Consider the following 12,716-nt stretch of genomic DNA (forward strand, 5'->3'; position numbering starts at 1 on the left):
AAATGTTTCTCTCTCCCCCCCACACACACACACACACTCCTCCTTCCCTCGAGAGATAGAGAGAGAGTTTGTTTGCGTTCATTTTGTACTCGCTTTATTTTGGGGGTGGGGGGGGGGGTGCGCGTGGGTCGTATCGGTCTCTTGTCTCGCTTCCTCACAACACAACAAAGCCAGAGGGGGGGGGGAGAGAGAGAGAGAGAGAAAGAAGACCCCAGTTTCTTACCCAACCTCTCAAACAGGGAGAGAAAGAGAGAGGAGATTTAGTCTCCCCGCCCCCCCCATTCCCCCGGGTTCATGCCTGGCCCCTGCCAGGCAGAGAGGGAGGGTATGTGGGTACTGTTGACAGACGTTTTGCTGTATGACATGCCAGACCTGGTGGTAGTAGTTGGAGGCACAGCCGGAAAAAAAGCCCTTTGAGTTTTCCAGGGACCGTCTGCACAAGACCATCATGGGGGTTATATTACAGTCTGACAGCATTGCTCACTCTTCATTCAAGTCTCCTTCAGGAGGAAAGTTTACTTACTGTTTCCAGCACAGTCTTAACCCCGGCCTGCATGAATGTTAACATTTTTTTCCCCTGTTAATTATTCGATTTTACTGTTAATCATTAAATTAACAGAGCCCAAATCTGTGTTTTTTTTTAAAAAGGCGTTACGTCTACAATCACTTTATACCAGATTCGAGGGAGAATTTTTTAATGTATATTTTAATATGCGTGTAAAAAAAAATTATATTTTAATATATAACATATATATTTTAAAAGTTTTTAATTCGGTATCTTTCTCCAAAGGCTGAGGAATGTTTTGGAATGTGTGGGTTGGAAAGTGGTGTGGGTTTGAATTGGTTGCTGTACCAAGAAACTGGTGGCTGTCCGTTTAATTAAATGTCACGCTTTAATCCATCCAAATGAGTACACTGGATGGCTTGAGATGTACTGTGGTGGTCTTAATTCTCTAAGCTTTCTCGATGCATGCATAATTATTCAATGCAAATGTACCAGAAGACTCTTTGAGGTGAATATTTCATTGCGAATTAAAATTGTTTTTCTTGTAAATCTGTAGTTAATGTTGACGAGCACTGTGTTTTTGTGTGTGGCTCAGTAGGTATTATTACAAGGCATGTTCTTTCTGTGTTTTCCTCTTGTGCCAGTCTGCTGCAATTGTTGCAATAATGTGGGCTTTAAAGTTTGCGATCCATAATTGTGAGCGAACAAATAGTGTTTTCTTTATGCGGCTGGGGAAAAGTCATGCAATCAATTGTACAATTGCACTGTATTTAGTGTGTGGAATCCTTCCCATATTACTATTTGCATTGGTTTCTGCTTGGGTCTGACCATTAATGTTACACATCCTCATGGAAAATGCACATCATTGCTGGTGACTCCTGCACTCTTCAAGGATGAGCTCAAATAAGCAAATATCAGTCTTTTTTTTTAAGTTCGTCCTTTGAAAACCAGGAGCTGAGCAATATGTGGCCAATCTGGTGTATGCAAAGATAATTCTGTAAGTGACTGTTTAATATTTTTATAATAATAATAACCCTTACGTTTGATATAACATGTTGGAAGGATGTCTCCAAAGGCTTTTTGTGATCGCAGTATGTGAGTTTTGAATCCGTTACTCAAAATACAAAATTCCTGGGAGCTCTTATTTTTTTCTTAGATATTGGGAAAGAAATTCCGGCAAAGTGTGCTGAGTTTGACTATATGGGGAAAATCCCACTCTTAGTTTAATTTGCCACAGTTAATGGAAGGGGTTTGTTTAACAATTTGTTGTTTGGTTCTAAAAGTGTTTAGGGGGTGAGGTAGAAGTAGTTGTTTCTAACTTCAAGGCTGTAACAAATATTTTTTATTTTGCTGCAACATCCAATGCCGATTCTCAAAAAAAAAAATTGTTGAAGATATCTGATCCTCCCACAGGCAGGATTAACACTGTTTCGTGTCCAACGTCCATTCCTCTTGTTCAAATACACCTTCCACCTTTATATCTCTGCATTAGACAAATTTTAAACTGTAAAGTAGAATCTTGCAAGTTTAGAAAGCGGAGGAGGAGGAGGAGGAGAGAGAATTGCCATGAGAACCTCTTAAAGACACATTCATCACCTCGGTAGGAGTTCCATACGAGCCCAGCCCCCCAAGCTAACTATAATGCCAGCGCCTAGCTGTGACCCATCCACTCTGAGCTCAGCAGGCACTGTGGCGTAGTACAAACCTCTACAAGTTATGTGTGTACATTATTTTTTTTTACTGAAACAAAGATTAGAAATAAAATGGGTTTTATAGAGTTCGGAATGTTGGATTTGAAGTGATGGGGTACAGCAGAGCACCAGTCTGATGACTTATTATGAATTTTACGGCCATCAGTTTCCAAATTAAGTTTGGCAGTTTATCCCTAATCTTGGGCCTGGGTTTCCTTCATCACAGCAAGAATCCTGCTGATGACCATGCCCCACCTCCTAAATGTCGGAGGATGTGAAGCTGAATCACTCGTTCGAGTGACACAAACTGGGAACATGTAGATCCATTGCCTGTGAGATGAAGGCTGGTGTTTAGCATTTTGGTGAGGGCAAAGGAATGCTGAAAATGTACCAATAACTGAGTCTGTTTGAAACAACACAAGATTGGTAGTGGTTCTACTTTCTTCTCTGGCATCCTTCTAAACACTCTGGGCCACTACCTCACGTGAAGGGCACTATATAACAACAAAAACAACTTGCATTTACATATTTATTCCAGTAAATGTCCTCTACAGAACTCTGGAAGTCATGGAGTTGCTTTTCATGGCAACTTAATTATTTTTATTATTAATTTATTGTTAGTAGTAGTATATTATTATTATGAAAATTCCTGTGTTGGAATTTTTGTGTTTATTGGAATGTAATACGCACTCTATCTCTAGAGGGACGCATCCTGCTTACCTAATTCCAGAGAGTACAGATGCAGATTGGCAAGAGCTAAGGCTTGGGTACGCCAAAATGTGGGTTGGGAGTACTGCCGGAGTTTTAACAAGCTAAAACTAAGCAACTTGCAATGGAAAACACTGTCTGGAAAGCTTCCTACTGCTTGTTTAGCTAAGCCACCCTAACCTTTAGGGCTTTGGCTTACAGGGTTAACAGGAGCTGGGGAGGATGTCAGATGATGTGAAGCTGAATTGCTCATTAGAGTGACACAAACTATACTTGGGAGAGGCTCAGGCCTTATCTGCACTGCCTGCAATATTCAATGATTGAATATGTTGTTGGTACTTATTGTCTGCGAAATGAAGAATCAGTGTCTGCTTTTTTTCTTCAGCTGAATGTCCTACGTTTGTAGAAACCCATGCAACTAAAATTGCATAGCTTGCCGCTGCTTGTCCAACTTGGACTACTAGTTGGGGCTTTGGCTTTCAGGGTTAATTGAATCCGAGTAGAAAGAATCCCTGCCACTGACATGATTCAGCACCACCAGTAGAGAGGAGCTAAGGTGAAGATTTGGGAGGAAGATAGATTTTGGTTAATTGTCTCACTGTGGTCGAAGTCATAATGGATAGTAAGTTTTCAGAAAGTAAGATTCTTTTCTTTTTAAGTGTCAGTCAATCATTTGAATGGTTGGTCAGGTATAAAAGCGTATTCGGTTGCGTACTCTGGTAAAAGCTGGTGGAGCACAACGTGATTTGTACCTGGGGGTTGTGGTGGACACTAACTTTTGCTTTGACAACGTCCTGAAGGACCGCGCAGAGAAGAGGCGAAGGGCACTCTGGTCGTGCTTGTCTCCAAGAACAGCAATGTCCCAATACAGGTCAAGCTTGTGACATATATGATCTGTGCAAACTGTTTTCCTTTATGGTTCTGTGCTCCTGGGGATGCAGCAGAGAGGATCAAGCAGTGAGGTGGATTTGTGGCAAGGCAGGGAGGTGGCTGCAGAAGGGGAAAGCTCTGGCCTACGCTGATCTGTCACTGAACATCCTGGAAGTATCTTCACAGCGGCTACCACTTCCCAAAGCCCCTCACATGAGGATCTGGATTAAGCAGGTGGTGCTGAGTTATTGGATTTGGACCTCGAGAACATCAAACTGCCTTTCAAACCACCCTGACCTGATGTCAGATAACTGATGAGGAATCTCTGAGGCTTGGGTAAGCCATTACCTGGAGTCCAAGCTTATGAACTCCCATTCGTACATCCAGTACTTGGGATCTACCTTGATTGGTTTGCAGGGAGGTAAGCAGCCATTGCTCAAGCTAAGGACCTCCAACTGGTGGAACCATCTCTCAATGGGAAGGGATGTGTACCCGAGCAAGAAGATGGTGGCAGTGCTCTCAGGCATTTCATGAGGAGCTGTGTTATCCACTTGGAAGCTTGAAGGGAATTCCTGGTACTTGCCATGTACCAAGTGAGCTAAACTAGCCCCAAGGTGGCATGTTTCGTAAGTGAATTGAACCAACCCTCTGTGACGGTCTCGGCAGTCTGTTCCTGATCCAGGTGGGTGTACAGTACTCCAGGGCACTGCTTATAATAGCCCTGTCAGTCTGGCTTATTGGCAGGACCTGGAGGGGCAGGGATTCTTCATACTCAGCTCTTGTTTACCCTTCAAGCCATAGCAGGATGGCCAAACATGACTATTTATATTCATATAGCACTGTGATGGAGGGAGTACATCTTACATTTGTCCTCCCTCCATTGGTTGGATACCTTGGTGGAGGGTGGGGGAAGTTAACCAAATCGGGGTATTAAGGCAGGCTTTTAATAGTGGGAGGGTGGGGGGGGGGGGGCAGTGGTTGAGGTAGAGGGCCTCTGGAATAGAGTTCCACAGAGTAAGGGCAGATATGTGAAACTTTACCTACCTATAGTGAGTAGGAGATATGATTCAGGCCAGTGGCTGCCGAGTAGCCCTTCTGCCAATGCACCAAACCCCATCACTGTGTTGACATGTTATCCAGGATTTTAGGAGTTCAAAGACCTGACCATGGTTTCCTGAAGCCAGTCTGATCCTGTGTGTACCAGATACACTTCAGAGGTATGAGGGCTGAGCTAAATGATATAGACTGCAATTCATTATTTGTGGATAATTTAGTTAAGGATAAGTAAGGCATCCTTGAACATTATGCAGAGCATGCATGACAAGTACATACCCAATTGCAGTAGGACAAATTAAATAAATACATCAAAATTGATAAATGCAAGTTGTTGTAAATGTTTTTGTCTTTTTCTTTGACTGCCTCAAAAAACAGTAATAGTCACCATTAGCACTCGGAGACCTCAAGAAGGTGCTGTATAAATGCAAGTTGTTGTGTTTAGTTTTATTGAGTATAGTAGGCCTCGTTAATTAATTTTTCTCAGGCTATTATTGAGTATGCCAGATAATAAAACACATTAGGATAAAATGTTTGGGAAATTGTATTAAATTGCTTAAATATTCCTCTGTTTCTGATTATAATCCCTTTCCACATATATGAAAATTGCAAAAAACTGATATAATGTTAACGCTACATAGACTACAGCACTTACCCCTTTAGGACTCGCCTATACACTGGCCTAGCATTATGGCTTTGCCTTGAAGGCTCACCATCAATGTCTCCTTGAATTATTGTGATCCTGTTTGGCTTTGGCACATGTTTGTCCTCTGATCTGTTTCAACCCCAGGAGACTCTGCTTACCTACTTTGTACATTCATGCAATTTCCAGATGGGGATCACTTAGAGAATGATGAGGAGCAGCAACTCTGTCCATTTTCTTCTCTACATTAGCCCTAGGGAGGTGAAGCCAACCATGGTGTCATAACTGTTGCGATGGCTAAAAGGAATGGGGTGGGACAGAAAACCTCCTGATTTGAAAGGTGCTGTATCAAATATAATTTTTAGACGGTGAGAGAAGAAAGAAAGTGACATATTGTGTAAGGGGAAAGAAAGAAAATATGAGAAGAAGAGACAAAAGGGAAAGAGACATGGGCAGAGGGAGAGAAAGACAGAGAAAAGGACAGATGAGAAAAGGGAAGAGACATCCTCCAGACGGGCAGTATATAATGCAAGTTGTTGTTGTAAGGATTGTTATACAGAGAAAAAAGAATAGAGATGGTGAGAGGAAAAATGACGCAATGGCAGAGAAATTCAGGCAGGGGAGAAAGGAGGGGAGGGGCAGAGAAATCCGGAGAGAGGATGGAAATGGTGTGTGCGGTGGGGAAGGAAGAGTGACTGGTGGACCAGGGCATAGATGGACAGAAGGGGGAGAAGGCAAAGGGAGAGGTATTGAAATGACTAGTTTCATAATTGATAACTATGAAGATCTGAAGAGGATAGTTCGATGTATGAGACTAGGTTGAGCAGAGCCTAATCCAGATTGGATGCATTCCAGTAAGTCCCTTCTTTTCATGGCTCTTGATCTTTTTAACTTGTAATTTGACCCATCAAGCAGGTACCTCCATAGGCCTTGTCTAATTTACCTTGTCCAATTTACCATCACTGGTTCTGTCAACTTGCTCAATCCTCAGAAGGAGTCAAGCTGCCAAATCTGAAACCTCTAAAGATGAAATTTATCACTGACCGTAATCAATCCAAGCTAGAAAATATTATTCCAACCATTCAAGCCATGCTTAGAACATTTGGCAAGAAGAATGACCTATTGGTCAAGGGTTTGGAGGACAACTGACACTCTAGCAGTAAAGAGAAATATTATTGTTTAAAAAGTACCTTTAGAAGGGTAGAGGAGAAGTGTAATGTACTCTAGTTCTCACCTATTTACACAAAAGGATATTCCTATTTTTGTGTCAATGGAAAGTGGTAGTGAGATTGGACTTTGTCTGCAAGTTAATTTGTTAAATATCACCATTTATGAACTTTCTGTCAAATGTGAATGCATGCCATGTCTATTGTGTCTGTAGAGCCATCTAAGCTTTGATGTTGTGAAATCATGTCCATTCTTGTCTTAACTTGGTCTACTTGGGCTAGCAACATTTTCATTGTTCGGACGAAGAGAGTGTTTTGAAATCATTGGCTAGAATGTGCATGAAAACAGTCTTTCCCGTTCTGTGGCTTTCATTTGGCATTTCCCTACTGTATAGTAGAGCCATGTTATAATGTGATGGCTGGTTCAGGCTTATAAAATTCCAATTCGTATTATAATGCGGCATTATTTCATTGACATGTCCACCATGCATGCAACCAGGCAGTTTACTTCTCACACACACACACACACACACATATGTGAAAAAGACTTCTGGGTCATAAGTTGCTGTTGTCGTCACTTTCTGTGTGCCATGCATGCTTATGGCACAGGAAATTATGTCAGTGATCTATTGACCCCGGCATGACCATCACACAGTGGGCTAGCAGCATCGCACGCTCAGTAACTGAGAATCCACATAAAATTAACCTGTTTTATAATTAACTTGTACTATACTCAGAATTGACGTCTTGTGGGCATCAATAAACATCCCAGAACTCTGGTGCACTTTAATTAACCAAGGTTTGGGAAGTTATCTGAACCAGAACTTCTGTTCAAGCTTGGTGAGAGAAGCCATAGAGTGCCTTGTAATCAGACCTCAACTTACTTCCTGCTCGTTACCTCCTCAGCTTTTCCTTAATAACACATCATGGTGTGAACTCCATCCACAGACTTCTCCTACCAGGAACTTTGTGCTGTCAGCCAGTTGTGTTGATTGGGCTTGCTTGCAGTGCTTTCACTAAAGACCCCAACACAACAGCGAGGGAAGACTTTCATTGCCTCTGTCTGGGCTGTATTTGTGCCCCATTTCCTAAAGGTGAAAGGGTAGTGTGCAAACCTGGTGCTTCTCTGTCCTTAAATGTTGCTTCTTGATTACAGTTAAGTGTTTTATTTACCCAGTTTTTGAGTAGAGACTCATCTCAGATAATCCTTACTGACACTTATCGTATTAAAGAAGTTAGTTGGGCAGGCAATATCAGTGTGTGTTTGGCTGCTGGAGCCAGGCAGTCTGTCTGAAATAGGGAGGAAATGAAAAAAAAGGGAGGGAAGAGACATTCATTTGGGTCCCCTGACATTCCATCAATCAGACCATGTGGAACCAGGATTATTAAACTCACCGGGAAGAAGTAATGAAAAAACCCACATTAAAGTTTCTCAGAGGGGGACAAACATTGCAAGGCAACCTGTAAATTGCAGTCAGTCCTCTTGAGATTAAAGCAGCACAGTTATTCTACTCAATGCAAGTGTTTTAAAAGTGAATTTATGCAAGGTTTCTTTATTTTTATTTGTTGAGAATACGTAAATCTGTATAATGACTTGGATTAAACAGTATTGCACTTAACTCTCTTGGAACCCATAATTTATTTTGTTTAGAGCCCTTGTTAACCATGAAGAGAGTAGTTATTAATTTAGCTAAGATTTATCTATACATATAATTAGCTATACATACATAATCAGCCTAGAAGATTTTTCAGGATTGGGTGGGAAGGAGAGTTCATCTAACAATGCTCATTTGATATCCCTTAAATATCATAAACACTAAAACTTGATTTAAAAAAAAACTTTTGTGCTGTTTACTCTGACCGTAGTTTGGAGCAAAGCAGGGATGGGGGCATCAGTCCAACTATGCTGAAATAACTATTTATCAATACAGTTTACAGTCAATACAAGAATAATGTATGTATCTCAATCTCTTAATTGCAACCTGATATCTATTGAGCCAAGTGCCTCCTTCATGCTCAAATGCATTTCATGCTTAATGAAGTACTACTAAAGATTGAAAACTAAATTCTGCTTGGATTTCTGTGTAATAACATACTAATGCTTGTAGTTGTTATTGCACATTATATCATCAAGACATCTTGAAGCTCTTCACAGGATTTATTGTAAAATGTATACTGTATGTGTAGTTGATTGTGGCAGCCAATTTGCAGATAACAGTATCCCACAAATAGTCATGCAGTGAATAACCATTTTTTTTAATCTGGGGGATTGCTGTCCAGAGTGCAGGGAGAAACTCTTCTTATTTCAAGTGGTGCTGCGGGATCTTTAACGTCCACATGAAGAGGCAGACTTGACCTCAGTTTAACATTTCATCTGAAGGACAACACCTCTGACAATACAGCACTCCCCCAGCACTGCAGTGGAGTGTCACCCTAGACTGTAAGATGAGAGTTTTTACTTGGGCTTTGAACCCATAACCTTCTGACTCAGAAGTGAGAGTGCTACTGACCCAAGCTAACACTTATATATCTAGTGCACCATAGTGACTGGTAATTATGCACTTAAGATATTTGTGTCAGGCCTGCAAGTGAGCGACGCATCTTTTGCAGACCTGTGGTTATCTTTCTTTTTAAAAAAATGAATGAGAACTTGTAATGTGGATTTGTGATTCTGTGAATGTCTTGCAAATGAGTTAGTAACTGGATGCTGCTGCCGGATGCTCTTCCATTTGTTTGTTTTGTGATTAAGTGTTGATGCACCATTGCCTCCAATATACCTAATCTTATTTAATCCTCTGATATATCCTATCCCATTCATTGCAACGCACCCTGATGTCTTTCACTGTAATGTTTTCTGTACACTGGAACATTATCAGTTGACCAGTGCTCTTTACATGCTCCACCCTTTTAACCCTTCGCTGACACCTGCCCCATACCTTGTAGCCCTTCGCCGTGACATAATAATCTTTGCATTTGATATAGGAGGTTGGGTCGAAGGTGCAGTCAACAAGGAAGGTCTTGAGATGGTCCTTGATGGAGGGGAGGGAAGGGGCAAATCGTAGGGATTCCAGGAAGTGGTGTGACTGGGGCTGTGCTGCATTGTTAGAAGTGCTGTCCTTATAAACCAGACTGAGCCCAAAATGGGAAAAATTATAAATAAAAGGCAGGCCCGTGGTGCCGGCATTAAAATTATACTTAGCCAGAAATTCTGACTCGTCGGACCAGATTATCTATTCCACCCCCCCACAATTGGTCCAGCTAGATGGTTTTAATGTATTATTACAACAACAGCTTGCATCTATATAGCGACCTTCACCCAGGGTAGCGTCCCGGAACGCTTAATTATTATTATTCTCTTCACTCCACTAGAAGTACTTTTAACTTTTTATTTTAAATGATTAACATTTATTGATAACAATGTAATGTGTAGTGCATGTGCTGAATTATATGTAAAGCACTGTAGCATGACAGCAGTAATCCTTTACAGGCGCAACCACACACTCAAGTCGCATGAAAGGCTCTTCCTCTCTCCCCCCCCACCCCCCCAAAAAAAAAATCCATACTTGCTCTTCCAGAAACAAATTTATTTTCGATCATTTCTAACAGTTGATTAAATCTGTTGAATTAAAATCCCAGAGTGTAAAGTCTAGAGGGCTGGAAAGGCTGTTAATTTTACATCTTTTAGTATTCATCAGTGGAAGGTGCCATGCTGGTATAGTGTTCAGAGTTGAGGCACATCCTTGAATCTAATTAAGAACACATTGACTGTTATTGTAACTGGCAGCCACTCAATATTGCCTTATCTGTGACTAACCTCCGACCCAGGCAGTGACCTCTCCCAGGTTACCAGGAGGTCGAGAGGCTGCCATTGTGCAGACAGAAGTGGATCATGCGGAGTTGATTATTTTCTGTTTCCCTGCCTTTGGTACAATTTATCCGAGTCACTTCCATTTTCTTCCCACTTAGCTGGCTGGCATGAAAAGAAATGCTTTTGTTGGCATTTGGATGAGTTTGCATGCTTGATTGGTTCCACCAATGGGGGTGGGGGGTGGGTGGGTGGGGGGGGGGGGGGGTGTGGGGGGAGTTTGTGAAATACAACGAGACTGTGGACAGCAAGCAACACTCGCTAGCCAGCCCACAGCTGCTCTGCTCATTGTCCTGGACCCCAGGAATAAGAGCAAAGGAGAAGAAAAAAAGGCACTGCAGCTTGGAATGATGGCATTGATCAAAGACTGCCAAGCAGACAAAAAGGGGAAGCAGTAATCCCAGTTTCTCTATCCCCAGGGCCTAGCGTGTGGCTTCGAAAAGCCACTCTTAAACATCATACAACTAGTTGTTGGGTGTCAGATGCAAAGATTCCTACTTAGCAGTGGGAGATGGACGGTCTGGCAACAGTTTCTCACTCTCTGGTTAAAAATAATAGATTTGAATTTCCTCTCATGCTCCTTTCTGAATTGTTTTATCAAGCACATTTTTTTGAATCTGATACCAACAACTGGTCACTAACTTTGACACCTCCTTTTCGTTACCACACATCAATTTTGAAATAATGGGTGGGGGTTGGGGCAGTGATTCAGGTATAATGCGCTCTCAAGTGAGGGCGTTACATTAGATTATGTTCGTCTCTTCACAGCAAACTGATATAGAAAGGTGAATCTTCATAAACAAGGTTTGGTGCCTGCAGGGATCAAAATTGAGTCGCTAAGTATATTTAGGATTTTTCTGTATTCTTATGGCCACCGTGGGACGGATTTTAAGCAAAGAATAAAGAGCAAGAAAAGAGGCAACTACAAAGTAACATACAAAGAGAAGTAAATAACAATACAATTTACATATTGCCTTCCACATTAGGAGAATATCTCAAAGCGTTTGACACTGCTGGCTGGGTACCTGAGGCCTGGGGGTCGTAGCTGATGGGGGGGTGGGGAAGGGAATGATGGCCAAAAGTGCAGTCAAAGGGGTATGTCTTGTAGGCATTAAATGAGGGGAGCGATGGGATAATGGTGGAGGTGAGCAATATTAGGAGGTGAGGGAAAGCTGAGCATGTAAGAGCATGGAGCTGAGGTTTGAACAACCATTTGGGAGTCAAAACAAGACACCATAGTTCTGCACTGGTTCTGCTAAGTGGAGTGCGCATCTACAGTCCCTGAAGTGAGCGTGTGCTCACAGGAGCCAAGCAGGAGAGCTTCATTCTTGACTACATTTAACTGAAGAAAGCTAAAGCTCATGGAGGACTTGATGTCTTGACAGTCAGTCAGAACAGCAGGTGTCCTAGAGTAAAGGGTAAAGGCAGAGACAAAGGTGCATCTTATCTGTGTATATGTGCCAGTAAACTCCATGTCTATGAAGGATGAAGAGGGGAGGACCAAGGATAGAGCCCTGCGGAATGCAGCATGTGACTGTGGGGGGGGGGGGCGGCGAGAGGAAAAGCTATTTGATGAGACATAATAGAGATACAAGTTAGAGATGGGTCGGTGACTTGAGAGCATAGAAGAGTCGAGGGAGACTTCCTAGGTGGGGCATGGAAGTGTGACACAATGGTTTCGAAGGAAGGAGAGGTTTGCGATGTCCACTAGCAGAGGATAAGGAGGGAAAGCTGATTGGTCAGGAGAGAAGTGGAGATGGTCAAGAGAGCAGTTGGTGGGTTTCGTGCAAGAGGTGAGGGAGGAGGGGAATGCCGGAGAGACAGGGTCAGAGATGTGGAGCAAGGAGTAGATGGAGACCGGAGGGAAGGAGGATGGAGGAGAGACGGAGACAGCAGATAAAATCCTCTTGATTTTGTAGCCAAGGAAGTTCATCATCTTCTTGCATTTAGAATTGGAAGTGAGGATTGACGGTGCATGGGAAAGTGGGCAAAGAGATGCATAGGAGAAAGTGGAGTAAGAGACATTAGGAAGCAAAACTGTCAGGGAACACTAAGTAATATTTTTATCAGTAATAAAACAATCCTAATTTGATAAGAATTTGATAGGCATTAGTACATTCAAAACTCTGCTGCCTGTATATTTATCCACTCTAAACCTCCATCACACCAGTCCTCGACAGGTTCTACTGGCTCCCTATCATAGAACAGATTGACT

The 12,716-nt window shown here is 42.2% G+C and overlaps 1 protein-coding gene across 4 annotated transcripts in view; it reads left to right on the forward strand.

The window, feature by feature from the left end:
• cdon (cell adhesion associated, oncogene regulated) overlaps positions 1 to 12,716 on the forward strand; it is a 68,013-nt gene that overhangs the window by 28,209 nt on the left and 27,088 nt on the right. The gene's annotated exons all lie outside the window — the stretch shown is intronic.

Source organism: Callorhinchus milii, unplaced genomic scaffold, assembly GCF_018977255.1.
Source record: "Callorhinchus milii isolate IMCB2004 unplaced genomic scaffold, IMCB_Cmil_1.0 Scaffold25, whole genome shotgun sequence".
NCBI classification, from domain to species: Eukaryota; Metazoa; Chordata; class Chondrichthyes; order Chimaeriformes; family Callorhinchidae; genus Callorhinchus; species Callorhinchus milii.